Source organism: Schistocerca americana, chromosome 3 (genome assembly GCF_021461395.2).
Source record: "Schistocerca americana isolate TAMUIC-IGC-003095 chromosome 3, iqSchAmer2.1, whole genome shotgun sequence".
NCBI classification, from domain to species: domain Eukaryota; kingdom Metazoa; phylum Arthropoda; class Insecta; order Orthoptera; family Acrididae; genus Schistocerca; species Schistocerca americana.
Genome location: NC_060121.1, coordinates 936,749,396 through 936,764,065, shown reverse-complemented (window position 1 = coordinate 936,764,065; position 14,670 = coordinate 936,749,396). Strand labels below are relative to the sequence as shown.

Below are 14,670 nucleotides of genomic sequence, written 5' to 3'. Positions count from 1 at the left end.
AAACTTGAAAATGGAAACGAAAAGACTCAATCTAAATATAGTAGGGGTTAGTGAATTGAAATGGAAAGAAGACAAGGATTTCTGGTCAGATGAATATAGGATAATATCAACAGCAGCAGCAAATAGTATAACAGAAGCAGGATTTGTTGTGAATAGGAAGATAGGGCAAAGAATGTGTTACTGCGAACAGTTCAGTGATAGGGTTGTTCCCATCATACATGCTGATGTCGCAAGCGGAGGATGAAGAGATAGAGAAAGTATATGAGGGTATATATTTTTATCCCCTATTTCAGCCCCTTATGGGTTGAATTTCTCACTGAGAAATCAAATACAAATTTTCTTACATTTAACTTTAAGATGCTTTCATAATGAAACACTTTCATAAAAATTTTCAGCCCCTATTTCATCCTCTTATAGGCTGAATTTCCAGAAGCACTGAAACTTGTATGTTTTTATTTGCAATCGAGAAGTTTGATACCAGTTTTCAAGTATGTAGAAATAAAAATCCTTTAGCAGTAGTTTTAATTAGAAATAAACTTTCAACCACCATTTTATTCCGATGGAGACTGTATTTCCAAAATGCTAAAACATTAATTTTATTATTCCTGACCGAGAAACCAATTACCAATTTTTATAGGTGTAGCTCCAAAATTGCCTTAATAGCGGAATATCTTCAACAAATATTTCATCACCTCCATTACCTCCTTTGGGATGGAATTTCAAAAGATCCCTTCTTAAATGACACCTACAGAATAAGATCAACACCCTTACCAAATTTCAGTTTTCCTTAACGATTTGGGTTGCGTTAGTTAGTTAGTCAGTCAGCAACTCAGTACAGTTCTTTTTATGTGTTTTTATAGTCCGTGTATACTTTTACTAACACGAGGCACCTAGGAAACATCCAGAGCATTATGCTCAAATGAGCAGGAGAACATATATCAGAGAGAGAGAGAGAAAGGAAAGACAAGAGGAAGAGCAGGAGAGAAAGAAGAAAATGCAGAAAGAGAGGCAGGAGACAGAAAGCGAGAGTCAAGAAAAGAGTAAAGAATTTTTCATATATTTGCAGAAATCATGTGATGAATTTAGAGAAGACACCAATGTTAGCCTTAATCAACCATAAAGGACAATAGATAATAAGGTTCTAATACTTCCCGCTTCATTGGCAGAAGTAATTGTCAAGCAATCGGAGGACAAGGACTATATTAAAAGTTAACAAAAGGAATCAGAAACACTTAAAAAGGATAGTCAGGCTATCAAAAGTGTTTTAGAGATCCTCTGTCACATAGTAGCTAACGATATTGGTGAAGTGCAAACATGGGTAGTTAAAAAAATGTGAAGTGTGATTGGTCTGCAGACAATATCAGTATCACGTGTGGTGAATTCTTCCAGTAATTACGCTCCACCACTACACAGACGTCGGGGAGTGACGGTAAGCAAACTCGAGAAATCAAAGCCTGGAGCAGGTATCTGAGTCAGCTGGAGAGAGTGTGTAGGTAGTCCAAATTGAGAGATAGGAAAATCTAGAGGAAGTTGCAATTGGTGGGAGGAACTTGGCTTTGATATGGGCAACGGTATCACACAGAAACAGCTTAAATGTGATCCTCAAGATAAAACGCATCCACTTCGGTTTGTGAGAGATTACCTACTGCTTGTTCATATGAACGGAAAATCAACTTGTTACTACCCATTTACAATGCAGTTTGACGCAATGGGTATTATTAAATATGGAGAAATTTCAGTCATATAATCAATGAGAGGGAGTTGGTTGTCAGGGATCCACAAACGTTTAAGGCTGTAGCTATTAGCACCTGGATTTGTAATAAATCCCTGGGTGAATAGATAAATTTCTAGAATTAGATATAAATCAAGCCAAATATATGGATAAAAAATGTCCAATTCAGATAGTAATTAGCAGGCTACAATGGGAGCTACAGAGAGTCGAATAGACGGATCTTTGGAAAAGTTTTCTTATTGTTGGAATTCTAGATCAACTTGATTACTTAAAATATTCTGAGGAAGTTTATGGGATTAAGTGGGAGACAAATAACTGTAACGTGGAGAGATGGACAACATGGTAGAGAATCTGCATACCTTAGGTAGATTATTGTCACACATACTACATATCCAAATTATAACCAAAAATTTAGAGTTGATAGATACAAAGGCCAGGCGGCGAAAGCAGGAAAAATTTGAGAATAGTTAGTAGTGAACGTTGTTGGCCAATTACGTGTGCAGTATGTAATCAAGAAGGGACTATGAATGTAATCAGGCCAGTAATTCATGATCAAATTATTGTCGCAAATCAAATAAATCGTCCAGGACCCCGCGAGATGGAGGGGACAGTGTACCAATCGACCTTTCTACGGCGTCAGGAGGAAGAATTGTGAAGGCACACATCGTCAGGGGTGAAAGACCGGGAGTATGAAGCTAATCTCTACCTATTGTTGAGGGTCAAGCAAATTACAAGACTGTAAATTTGTTAGCTGTGCTTCTGATTTTGAGAGACAAAAATTTTTGGATGGCGTAAAATGCAGCAGGGAGCCAACTTCTTGGCCAGTTAAGGGAGTACATTCACAAGGCATAGTGAGAAACCGAAGCAAAAAACTGGCTAGACTGAGATTTTTCATAAAGGGTGTAAAGTTTCTGCATTGAATATACTTGGTATCAGACCTACACGCACAGACTTTGTTGGGAGAAGACTGGCTGAAAAGGCAGGGAGTCATAATATTATTTATCACTCAGGAGGAATGTGAAATATATGAGGGAAAACATGTGATGGTTATATTAAAATGTGATGAGGATAAACTGTAAGCTTATCTGATGCCCATGCTATCAGGACAAGTTGTATGGAGCAGATGCACAAGGGGCCACAGATTAATTAACCTGACATCGACGAAACGAGAACAGCAGGTAGGGTGTTAGTATCAGATGGAAGAAAGCTGCTGGGTAAAGTGTATAAACAGATAAACGATGAAATCTAGAATGAACAAAGGGAATGCAAGCAGAGGTATGGCATGTTATTTGAATTATGAGCACAGTATGAACAAACAAAAGAGAAATTGACAGATGATGTTTAATTATAAGGGCTAAACTTGCAGTATGTAGTCAACAGAACGGTGAATAACGGTGAAGTTAGTATAATATTGATCTCAGGGTGTACTTATAGGCAAGTTCAATCAGAAATTTGGAATGGCATTGAAGGAGCAAATGGTGCACGGTGTCTTGTAACAGAATTACGTATACAAAAAGTGAATGAAAGAAAGAGTAGTAATGTTATAACGACCCGTTTATTAATTTCAGCATCAATGATACTCTTTCTAGACAATCAATGTTGATGTTGGCGAAGATGAGGGTATACATTTATTACCTTTAGGCTGGCTATTTAAGAAATAAAAGTTGTTACGTATTGTTGAACGAGAACTGACGGTACAGTATAAAGAAGATGAGCAGCACATGTTTTTCTGCAGTACAACAATCAGTAGGATGTAAAGCAATAACCAGAGGAAACGGAAGAAGAGAAATGGGAGAAAATTTGTAAAGAAAACCTCTGTACCTCCAAAACTACTTTTAACAGTCCTAGAAAAATCAGTATCTAAACTTAATCGGAAAACAAAGGGAATCCAAGTACTCGGAAAGAGATTAAATAACTTGAGGGTTTCTGACGATATTGTTCTGTTTTCAAATAGTATAGTACAACTCCAAATATCAGTTACCGAAATTGTGATAGTCTTCACTAAAATTAGTCTAAAAATGGAGAATGACAAAACCAAGGGCACGATGAATATGTGCACACTGAAGGGAAATACGTGTATTGCAGGTACACAACTGCAAAGAGTGACAGAATACGTCTACCTCTATCAAATTGTAATTATGAAACGAGACTTAAAACCAGAAATATTTCGAGGTATTAAATTGAGCAGCAGTGTTAAGGAAGTTTCTCCTTATTTTTCAAATCTAATATGTCGACTGAGCTGAATAAAACGATTTTTGAGCATGTATCTTACCAACAATAAAATTATGGCTGTGAGACGTTGGCATTAAAAATTTATTGTCAGAAAGTTCGTAGTAGCTCAAACAGGAATTGAAAGATAAAAGTCCCGAAATGGCAATGCACTGGTCATGGCAGTTGAAGAAATGATGGCAGGTGGTCCAAACAAATAGTAGATTGGAAACCAGTTAACCAAAGGAGACGAAAGGTAATAACATTAGACAAATGGGACAGAGACTTGCGAAAGATAGCTAGATTCAAATGGCAATGGTAAGCCCAAGGCTAGCACAAATGGACAATTTAGGTTGCATGACGGCTCAAAGAGACCGCATCACCAATAACTGAATTCTCTGATTACGATGAGGTCGATGATATGGAGACATTTAACAAGAAAGCTACGACTTTGCAATCGTTTTAGTGCAAAACTGAATTACAAGAAAATTAATTAATACCTTATAAATAACTGAACTGTACCGTATAATAAAGTACAAAGCTGTTTTGAAATGTCTAGATGGTAATGATATACAGTTTCTTAGGACATAAAATAGAATGTGAAACTAAGTAAATGAAAGAAGGGGCAATAATATAACCTGTAGGTAACACTGCCCGCTGTAAGGAGAGAAGGTACCAAGAAGGCAACTGTGTTGAAAGTTAAAACTATTTTAAATTTATTTAAGGTTGGATGTGGGAGTAATGTGAGATGACCCATATGGAAACGGAACTGAATATTTATTTAAGAAAGATATGAAGAAGAAGAAGAGAGGTTTGAAGAATTAAATGAGTATTTTATGAGTATTATGTAAAAGATACCAGGAGAGAAGAGTAAATGGTTAATTGTAAATGAAGAAACTGAATGAGATGGGTAGTGACCATAGAGTTTTGGAACGAGTGGATACAGCTGTGAGGCCTTTATTTTACAGAATGTGGCTGAGAGTGCTTGTCTGTGTGTGTGTGTGTGTGTGTGTGTGTGTGTGTGTGTGTGTGAGTGCGTGTGCAAGATTGTTTAAAAGTGATACAGAAGGCATTTTTGCAGCTAATTGTCAGAAGTTTCTATCTCTATTGCATACTATATTCTTTGGTGACAAAAACATGTCATCTGACAGAATATTCTCTGACAAAAATAAATTTGTAAGGTGAAAGATCGAATGAGAAAATAACATGCAATCCAACGATAGTGGATAATTTGGATGTATAAATCATTTGCTTTTTTATAAACTAGCTTCCAGCTCTCAACCCCATATCGAAAGGCCAAGAAACGGTACTAATAAAATAAGTAATTAATCTGAACGTAAATTCAAAAAGTTACATATATAATGTTTTGAATTCACACCTGCCTAAAAACGTGTAGGGTCCCCGTGAGCACACAGAAGTGCCGCAACTCGACGTGGCATGGAATCGACCAATGTCTGAACTGGTGCTGGAGGAAACTGACACCACGAATTCTGCAGCTCTGTCCATAATTCAGTAAGAGTACGAGAGGGGGACGGGGTGAAGGGAGGGGATCTCTTCTTAACAGCTCGTTACAAGACCTCCCAGATATGCTCAATAAAGTTCATATCTGTCGAGTCTGTTGGCCAGCGAAAGTGTTTAAACTTAGAAGAGTGTTCCTGGAGCCACTCTGTAGCCATTCTGGACGTGTGGGGTGTCGCATTGTCGTGCTCGAATTGCACAAGTCCGTCGGAATGCACAATGGATAACAATGGATGTACGTGATCAGGCATGATGCTGTCAGAATCGTATTTATCATTGCAACTGCACACGCCTCACACCATTAGAGAAACTCCACCAACTTGAACAGTCCCCTGCTGACATGCAGGGTCCATGGAGTCATGCGATTGTCTCCATACCCGTACACGTCCATCTACCCGATACAATCTGAAACGAGACTAGTCGGACCCGGCAACATGTTTCCACTCATCAACAGTCAAATGTTGGTGTTGACGGGCCCAGGCGAGGTGCAAAGCTTTGTGTGGTGCAGTCATCAAGGGTACACCAGTAGGCCTTCGGCGCCGAAAGCCCATATCGATGATGTTTCGCACGCTGACAGTTGTTGATGGCGCAGCGTTGAAATCTGAAGCAATTCACGACAGAGCTACGATTCTGTCACATTGAGCGATTCCTTTCATTCGTTGTTGGCGCCATTCTTGCAGGATCTTTCTCCGGCCACAGCCATGTCGGAGATTTGATACTTTACTGGATTCCTGATATTCACATTACACTCGTGATATGGTGGCACAGGAAAACCCCCACTTCATCGCTGACTCGGAGATGCTGTGTCCCATCGCTCGTGGGGTGACTATAACAGTACGTTCCAACTCATCCGTCTAGCAGCAGTAACCGATCTAACTGCGCCAGATACTTGTTGTCTTACACAGGCACTGGCGACCGCAGCGCCATATTCTGCCTGTTTACATATATCTCTGTTTTAATACACTTGCATATACCAGTTTCTTTGGCAATTTAGTGTATTTGTCCCTCTTTCATTTAACTCTTGACCCAGTAAATAGTACAGGAGGGGCAATGAAAAGGAAAGTTTGTCAGTACAAAAATAAGTATCTGTAGTTCTTTATGTCTGCAGTATGTTTCATGCGAAGCAAAGTGACTTTGGCGAGTAGAGTGGAAGAAAGATTTACAGTATTTGTCGACAAAATGCAGCTTTTGATTCAGAGACGTTAAATGCTGCACACAGCTTCTCATCCAGAGACAATAAACGCTACAGACAGAGTCGTGGAAAGAATTGCACAGAGCCTTCATCTTCTTTTTCCCGAACTGAATCCGCGTCTTCACGGGTCTGCATGTAAATCTGGTAGTGGCATTGTTAAAGATAGCGGTACGCCAGATGGCCTTCCTTCGTGCCTTCCCCACCCTGGAGGACGGATGTGTGCCCAATTTGTCTGGGTCTAATGTTATCCCATGTGAAAGTGTGAGAATGTTTTTTGAACTGTTCTGCGAATCGTGTAGCTGGGGCGGGACAAAAGTCTCAGATCGATATCCACCAAGTCGAATGCATGAAAACTCCTATAACCCACTTACAGGCTGACTGCTACACCGGCCGCCATGGGTTAATACATTGTGTGGGTTCGAAGCAGGACTGCTTGCCTCCCCTAATGTCAGAAGTGATGTGCTAAGGCACGCAGCTAATCGGGGTGTCATAATCGCACAGGGTAATAAGAAGCAACCTCTATGGACCTATAAGTATTTGTGGCAATGTGTTGTAGGTGAGAAGACGTCGATCGTTCCTGGTTCTTTTCTCTCTGAACTTTAGAGATTACTCCTGAAAGTACTGAAAGAAAGGAACTGTCAGAATAAAAATACAACGGATCTTGGGGAATTAGTGGATCTGAAACTTGAGTGTCATTCGTCTGAGATTCTTACTGGATAATTAACAGCAAATTGAAGGTGGAAAGGGGAGGGGAAGGGAGGAAAGTGTAGGGAAAAGATTACTGACTTCAGCTGCGCCGGGACATTTCGTAGAATCAGCAGCGACGAATGAAAGTGATTCGAACCCGGGATTACCTCCTTACATGGCTGTTGTTTTAACCTCTATACCATCTCGGCACGCCTCACGGCCGACCCACATTCCCACCGAGAGCCATCGATCCCTAGTCCCCGTCCATTTCCTCCGTGCTCCTACTCAGATTTTTGCAGGATGTCGGACATGCGTGTGCATGTGAACTGAAGAATGTGGATCCAATGCTCAGTTCGGCGAATCAGTTATATGAATGAATGGCGTCTGTTCTTTCCTGCATGTCGAAAAGAACAGAGATTACCCATTCATATCATTAAATCTAACTGTATTGTAGTTTCAGTTATTTAATTACCAACGAATCATTACAGCTCCATATTTTAATGTAAGATAAATCATGACATTAACTAAACTGAAATCTCACTTGTCATTGCCCCTAACTGTAAATGTTTCTCTGTATTAAACTCCCTATGTTGCTCACTGATATGTTTAATAGTGAACATTATATATGTGCTCTAACTACTTTTCTCAAAGCCCATTTGCTCCTCTAGCAAAATATTTTCAGAAACTGCTGCTAGTCTCCGTCATTTTAGAGTGTATATTATACCCTGTGTTTAGCAGAGTTCTCGCAATTACTTCTGTCTCCGATCTTTTAAACAGGTTTCATTCTAGCTGATTTCCTGTTCTCTTTAATTTTCCTTTTAATCCAGCTTCCAATGACATAGTTTAATAATCTTGATTTCAGTGTGAGAGATGTATATTTAACCAGTTCTGAGTCCAACACTACAAAGTTTTTCTGTTTCTCATTTTACGCATTGCATCTTCTAATTCTTCACTTCTGTCCTTTCTCCTGTACTCTCTTCTTCTTCTTTTCAATATTTTTATTTCCATCACGTCTACTATCGAAAGTTTGTATAATAGCACAGACGATCTGTCTTATTTATCACTTCTAATCTTGCATCATATTTTGTATTTCTGTTCAAATTCATCATCATTTTACAAGAAAATTTCTATCTATTTACCGATTACAAAATAAATCTATCCCAGCTTTCTTGATTGATTTGCCGCCGTAGTTCATTAGCATCTTCAAGCAATATTTTATATCCCTTTCTATATTCAGCTGTCCTGTTCTGTGAACAATTCAAACTTGTAATATTCGTTCTCTTCATCGATATATGCAATTCATTATTCCTATTTTCGTTTACAAGTAAAGAAACCACTTGTACTAATCCCTATCATTACCACCTGTCCTATGGTCGAACAGTGGATGCAAAGTTTATTATAGAAGTAATTTTGAGATTTGTAATATTAACCGCTATTTTAATATTCCTGAGAGTACACTACTGAGTGTGATAGTGAAAAAAAATCTCGTTAGCGCTTCGTTGTGTGACTTCTAGTCGTAATACCAAACCATAAATGTCCAAAGTAATAACAAGATTCTTAAGTCAACATATTTTTGCACTTGTCGTTTTACATGAAAGATATGTTGTGTATATGTAGAGAGAATAGAATGGACCATGTTCATTATGGCACAATCATAATTTTTTAATCTGAATACTTACGTAAAGTCACCAGATAATGTAGAAGCGTAAATAGGATCAGCCACAAGACAATACCAAATAAAACAAAAATAAAAGAGTCTCTTCAACAGGAAATGGAAAATTTATTGAGAATTAAAGTCAGTTTCAGATTTAATAGTCAAACAGAAAACGTTAGCCAAAAGGTGTTTGTATGAGCTCCACAGTGATGCCGATTTGGAAGCCGTTCGCCGTTGACATTGCACTTAGCCGACGACGTATGGGTAGTATCCGTAGTAGACCTGCTCGCTGCCACGCAGGGTCTCCCTGGGCGCAGCAGGGATCGGCACTGGGCCAGGACGTGGTAGGGGCAGAGGGCCAGGCACAGCCAGAGCCACGCACACCATAGCCAGCACCACAAACAGGAACACCTGTGGCAAAGAGAACACCTCTGGTCAGAGACTGCATAATTCAGCCAGCCCAACAAAAGGAACATCTTTGGTAGAAAGAAGTCAAAGACTCACAAAAGGCAAAATGTTACAAGAATATCATCTCTGTTCAGAGACATTACACCAAAAGAACACTACAAACAAGCACACCTCTGACGAAAAGAGCCATTCAACACAGTACACACTATGCATGACAAGTGGCTGTTGCAAGAGCAACATCTCAATCAGTCTCATTGGAACAGTTGGCTGTGATAGAATACATCACTTACATTGCAAATTAGCTGTCTTTGCTGTCATATCTGTATTTAACTGTCTGCTTAGTGGACATATGCATCAGCATCAATCATATTTACTAGGATCCACAAGCTAGGCATTCTGCTATACATAATTTTGGGCTCATGTACATTTCGGCAAAATCCCATATTTTACACGTCAGCGAGGCTGCTTCTTGCATTACAAGTCTTGCTCGGTTTCGTTCAGTATTTTGTAGATTCTTTAACATTTCCATGCAGGCAATATACTTGGACTGTCATATCACTGTGGGAAATGCGGAGATGTGGAACGATGGAAATTTTACATTAATTACCACTATAGTGTCTCTAAGATGGACGGAAACAGTCACAAATAATGTTGACATACTTCATAAGGCGACCACAGTATTTAGCTACATGTAACTAAGAACTCAAAACTGAGTCTTATACACCCTCGTTCCTCCTTCATCTGCCCTACCCCAACTTCTGAGACACATATCACCAACGATGAAACAGCAAAAACTAACCTTCCTTTTGTGTTTTTGTCAATTTTAGAGTAATTTATGTTAGCCATTACGATAACAACAGAATTAATCCTCCAAAGATATTTCCTACACTTTGATGATAGAATTCTATCCAATTTCCTATTCAAACAGGGTTTCCTGAAGTATGTTACAAGTGTGAGACATATGACTTGAGGCCTCTGTTCTTTACTGCAACTTATAATGGATATGTGGGGGTCAAGAGTACTCTTTATCTTGCCTTGGAACAGAGAAAATAATAGGTCCATGCTCGCTTCTTAAATCAATATAGCCCATACATCCGCTCATTACTATTACAAATTCCTTATTTGGTTTGGGACTGCAGTAAAGTGATGGCCCACAATTATGACGAAGCTATACTCGCTACAAATATTCTGCCCTGAGAGTCGTACATACTTTCCTCTCTCAGTAGGGTAAATCGAAATTAATTTCTGTTTTACTATACTCTCACAGAAATTTTTAGCCATTAGCCGTGCTTCAGAGAAATAGTGGATACTATAAAAGAACTGTACTATAGGCACTGTTCACAGTTGACAATTTTACGAGCGGAGCACTCTGTTGTACTCGACAGGAAGATACAAATATGTTCTGCTTGGAGTCTGACAAAACTAATCTTCACCTCGCTAACTTCTGTACGTTTCTAAAATATGTAGTTTCACAAGCTAGAATAGCTGCAAGAATTGGCTAAATACACCTTTGCTGCCGGCTGGAGTGGCCGTGCTGTTCTAGGCGCTACAGTCTGGAGCCGAGCGACCACTACGGTCGCAGGTTCGAATCCTGCCTCGGGCATGGATGTGTGTGATGTCCTTAGGTTGGTTAGGTTTAATTAGTTCTAAGTTCTAGGCTACTGATGACCTCAGCAGTTAAGTCGCATAGTGCTCAGACCCATTTGAACTACACCTGTGCTAGCTTTCACAGAGACTAAGCCAGAAAATAAAAATTAAAATTACTCTTTCTTGTGTTTCCATTTTCTTGAGAATTACCAACAAGTGGACCAAATTTACCTTCAGAACTTCAGTGGCCCTACCCTATATTCTTGGTTAGCGATATGAGTAATACGTTAAATGATTAGCCTCTCTATTAGCAATAATTTCCCATAGGTCGTTGGAACCCTGAAGATTCCTGGCTGGCTAGCAAATGACACAGGTCTCAGTTCTTAGAACGGACTGAAAGAGAGATAGGCAAACTACAGCCTGTCTGAGTATTGTCATTAACGTGTACATATTTTACACTCGTGCTTGATGCTTTCTTGGAAACTAGATGTCTCCTATATAGGAATCCACATGGAAGACGAATGCACGGATAGTGTGAAACCTATTTTTCGATTTTGGCTCACGGGATCCTTGAGGACGAAAATATCCGAGCTCAAGTTGATACGATGTTTCTAGGCTGCTGCAAGCCCTTCGATAAAGTTCCATACCGTCGCATACTAACAGTAATATGTGCTTACGGGATATTAACACAATGTACTATTGACTTCTTATCAAACGAAACTTGTAATGGGGAATCAGCGACTCTAGAGGTAATAGGATCTGGCTCGCCTCAAACAACTGTGAGGGAGCCATTACTGTTTACTGTGTGAGGCGTAGGCATCTTTTAAATGCCGGAACGAAAAAATAAAGTTACTTCATTAGTCTCTGGTTTGTCTACGGGTAACTGTTTTCAATATTGATACATATTGAAATCCGTACACCACAATACCGCAGGAGACCGCTAGAGGCCCCAAACCAAACTTGTGCGACCCATCAGAGAATATTGCCCAAAGTGTGGACGTGTACTAAATAAGACTAAGTGGAGATACTAAACGTATTATAAAGGACAGTGCGAACGGTTAAAAGTTTGGTTGATGCATGGGAGTGTGTCATGGAAGTTCTGGAGAAACTGAGTTGGCAAATACTAGAAGATAGACTCCAACCGTCCTCCGAATACCAATATTTTAAGAACCCATAAATAATTTAGTACAGTACTAGTGCCTCCTATATATTATTCCTGCAGGGACCGAGAAGACAACTTTAGTCTAATTGCTATGTGCGCAGAGGAACGTAAGTAGTCGTTCTTTCCACGCTTCAACCGTGCACGCAGTGGGAAGAATGAAACTTGCTGGCAGATTAAAACTGTGTTCCCGACCGAGACTCAAACTCGGGACCTTTGCCTTTCGCGGGCAAGTCCTCTACCATCTGAGCTACCCAAGCACGACTCACGCCCTGTCCTCACAGCTTTACTTCTGCCAGAACCTCGTCTCCTACCTTCCAAACTTAACAGAAGCTCTCCTGCGAACCTTTCAGAACTAGCACTCCCGAAAGAAAGGATGGTAGAGCACTTGCTCGTGAAAGGCAAGGTCTCGAGTTAGAGTCTCGGTCCGGCACACAGTTTTAATTTACCAGGAAGTTTCATATCAGCGTACACTCCCCTGCAGAGTCAAAATCTCATTCTTAGTGGGAAAAATGGTTCAAATGGCTCTGAGCACAATGGGAGTTAATACCTGAGGTCATCAGCCCCTTAGACTCAGAACTACGTAAACCTAACTAATCTAAGGACATCACGTACATTCATGCCCGAGGCAGGATTCGAACCTGCGACCGTAGCAGGCAGTGGGAAGCAACACTAATATTTGGTACAATGGAAGTATCCTCTGCCATGTGCATCACACTAGAACCCTTTAGAGAAACCTCAGATTTGGGTACATGGGGGGAGGTGGGGGGATGATGATTCTCAGATGAAAAGTATCTTCTGTCACAGACGCTACGGTGGTTTGCAGAACACAAACGCAGCTGTGGATGTGGATTTAGCTTTGTAAGACCTTACGTGATAATCATACTTTGATAAAAGTTTCTAACAATAGCAGGCAACAAGATTGGGTCAAATGTGACGATACCACTTGTACAGTGTAAGGCATCGAACGAAAGTATAGATGTGGGCGCTGTACTCACGAGAGTCTTCATGGTGTCGCCTTCGGTTTGCTGTCGTCGACTGATGCCGGGGTCTGGCGGCCTCGCCTTTATACTGGTGGTGGTTACGCGATCGCAGAGCGCACCGCTGCTGCAGAGAAGGGCGTGGCGGAAGGCGGTACAGCGAAACGGGGCGGTAGCCAGCGGAGACCAGAGCCTGGCTAGCGGACGTCCCAGGGGTCCCGCGCTGTCGTCACGAGGGCGACCCGCGACCAGCGTCCACTCAAGGTCACCCACACTAGAAACACTACTGCGCAACCAGAAGACATTTAAGTTTTTTGCGCTAATATCCCACCCCAACAAAACTATTTCCAGCTGCTCTAAATAAAATCTCCAGTTACCTTAAGTAACTGATGTGACAGGTAACTCACAATATGATAGCAAATTCAGGCGCAATGAAAGAGATATGTGACATTAAAGGCGATCCAAACAGTCGGTTCGATAGACAATGTAGTCCTCTATGGATGCAACGAAGGCACGTATTCTTCCATGTCAACGGCCCTGGAGAACGAGCAGGTCCCTGCTTCATAACGTCCAATACGTCTTGATTTGACAAGAGATTCGGTGATCTCGCTGGCCATTGCAGTTGTTGCAGCCCACGAAGAGCACGTTGCATCGCAGCAGACGTATGTGGACGTGCATTGTCCAGTAGAAAAAGCAAGTGATTGATGGTCGACCTAACTACACCTGTCTTACACTTGGAATTTCGCTGCTGGCGTAAAGAAAAAAGTCCATCGAGGTTGGTGACAGATGTGGGAGACCTAACAACAGTCAAAAGGTAGACATTATGCTCCAGTACAGCCGAGAACTCCACGAAAAACGTGGTTCTCCCAAACAAGCTATCTAGACGTCGCATCACTACTACAACGCACATCTGGCTGGGTCAAGTCTGTTATCCTTTACATCTTCATAGGATGGTAGGTGAGCTATCTCCTCACTCCAAAGTCCACACAACTGGGACTGCAGACCTCAGCCGTGTGATACTAGGGTGCTCACGCTGTGAGAGACAATGCCAAAAGTTACTTATTGCCTTGATCAGAGCAGGAATTCCCCAACCTACAACAGTGACGTACCAGTTTCGACAGCTATCCGCAGCTGATTACGTCAGTATTGCACGGGTTCTGCCAGAAACTGATATCCATTAATAAGTCATAAAAGATTCAGTGTGAGAAATTGTGATGTATGGACTGTGTTGAGGGTGGGAATGTACAAAATGTACCATGAAGTTTATCTGGAATTAATGTAATTTCTAATGCCTATGCTGTATGTATGATACTGTATACCACATCTGTAGTTACGTCTCTCGCTAAATGGTTAACGCCAAAGTCCAATAAAATAAACGAAAAGAAACACATCACTTGCAAAGTGCAGCGGGCCCTGGTTACCCTACCCTCCAGAAACTCCAAATGTGACAGTGAGTTGTAACTGATGGCCTCGCTCACCAAGAGGACTGGGGTGGGACCTGTTTGCTGTGTGTGAATTCACACCAGAATAGGCCGCTCACCAGGT

General features: G+C 40.9%; 1 long non-coding RNA gene across 1 annotated transcript; it reads right to left on the bottom strand.

The window, feature by feature from the left end:
- Nucleotides 1-9,097: 9,097 nt before the first annotated feature.
- Nucleotides 9,098-13,279, bottom strand: LOC124606837. Its single transcript, XR_006978740.1, has 2 exons — nucleotides 13,144-13,279; nucleotides 9,098-9,402 (listed from the first exon to the last, which is right to left on the bottom strand). It is a non-coding gene; the product is annotated as an uncharacterized LOC124606837 (long non-coding RNA).
- Nucleotides 13,280-14,670: the final 1,391 nt, after the last annotated feature.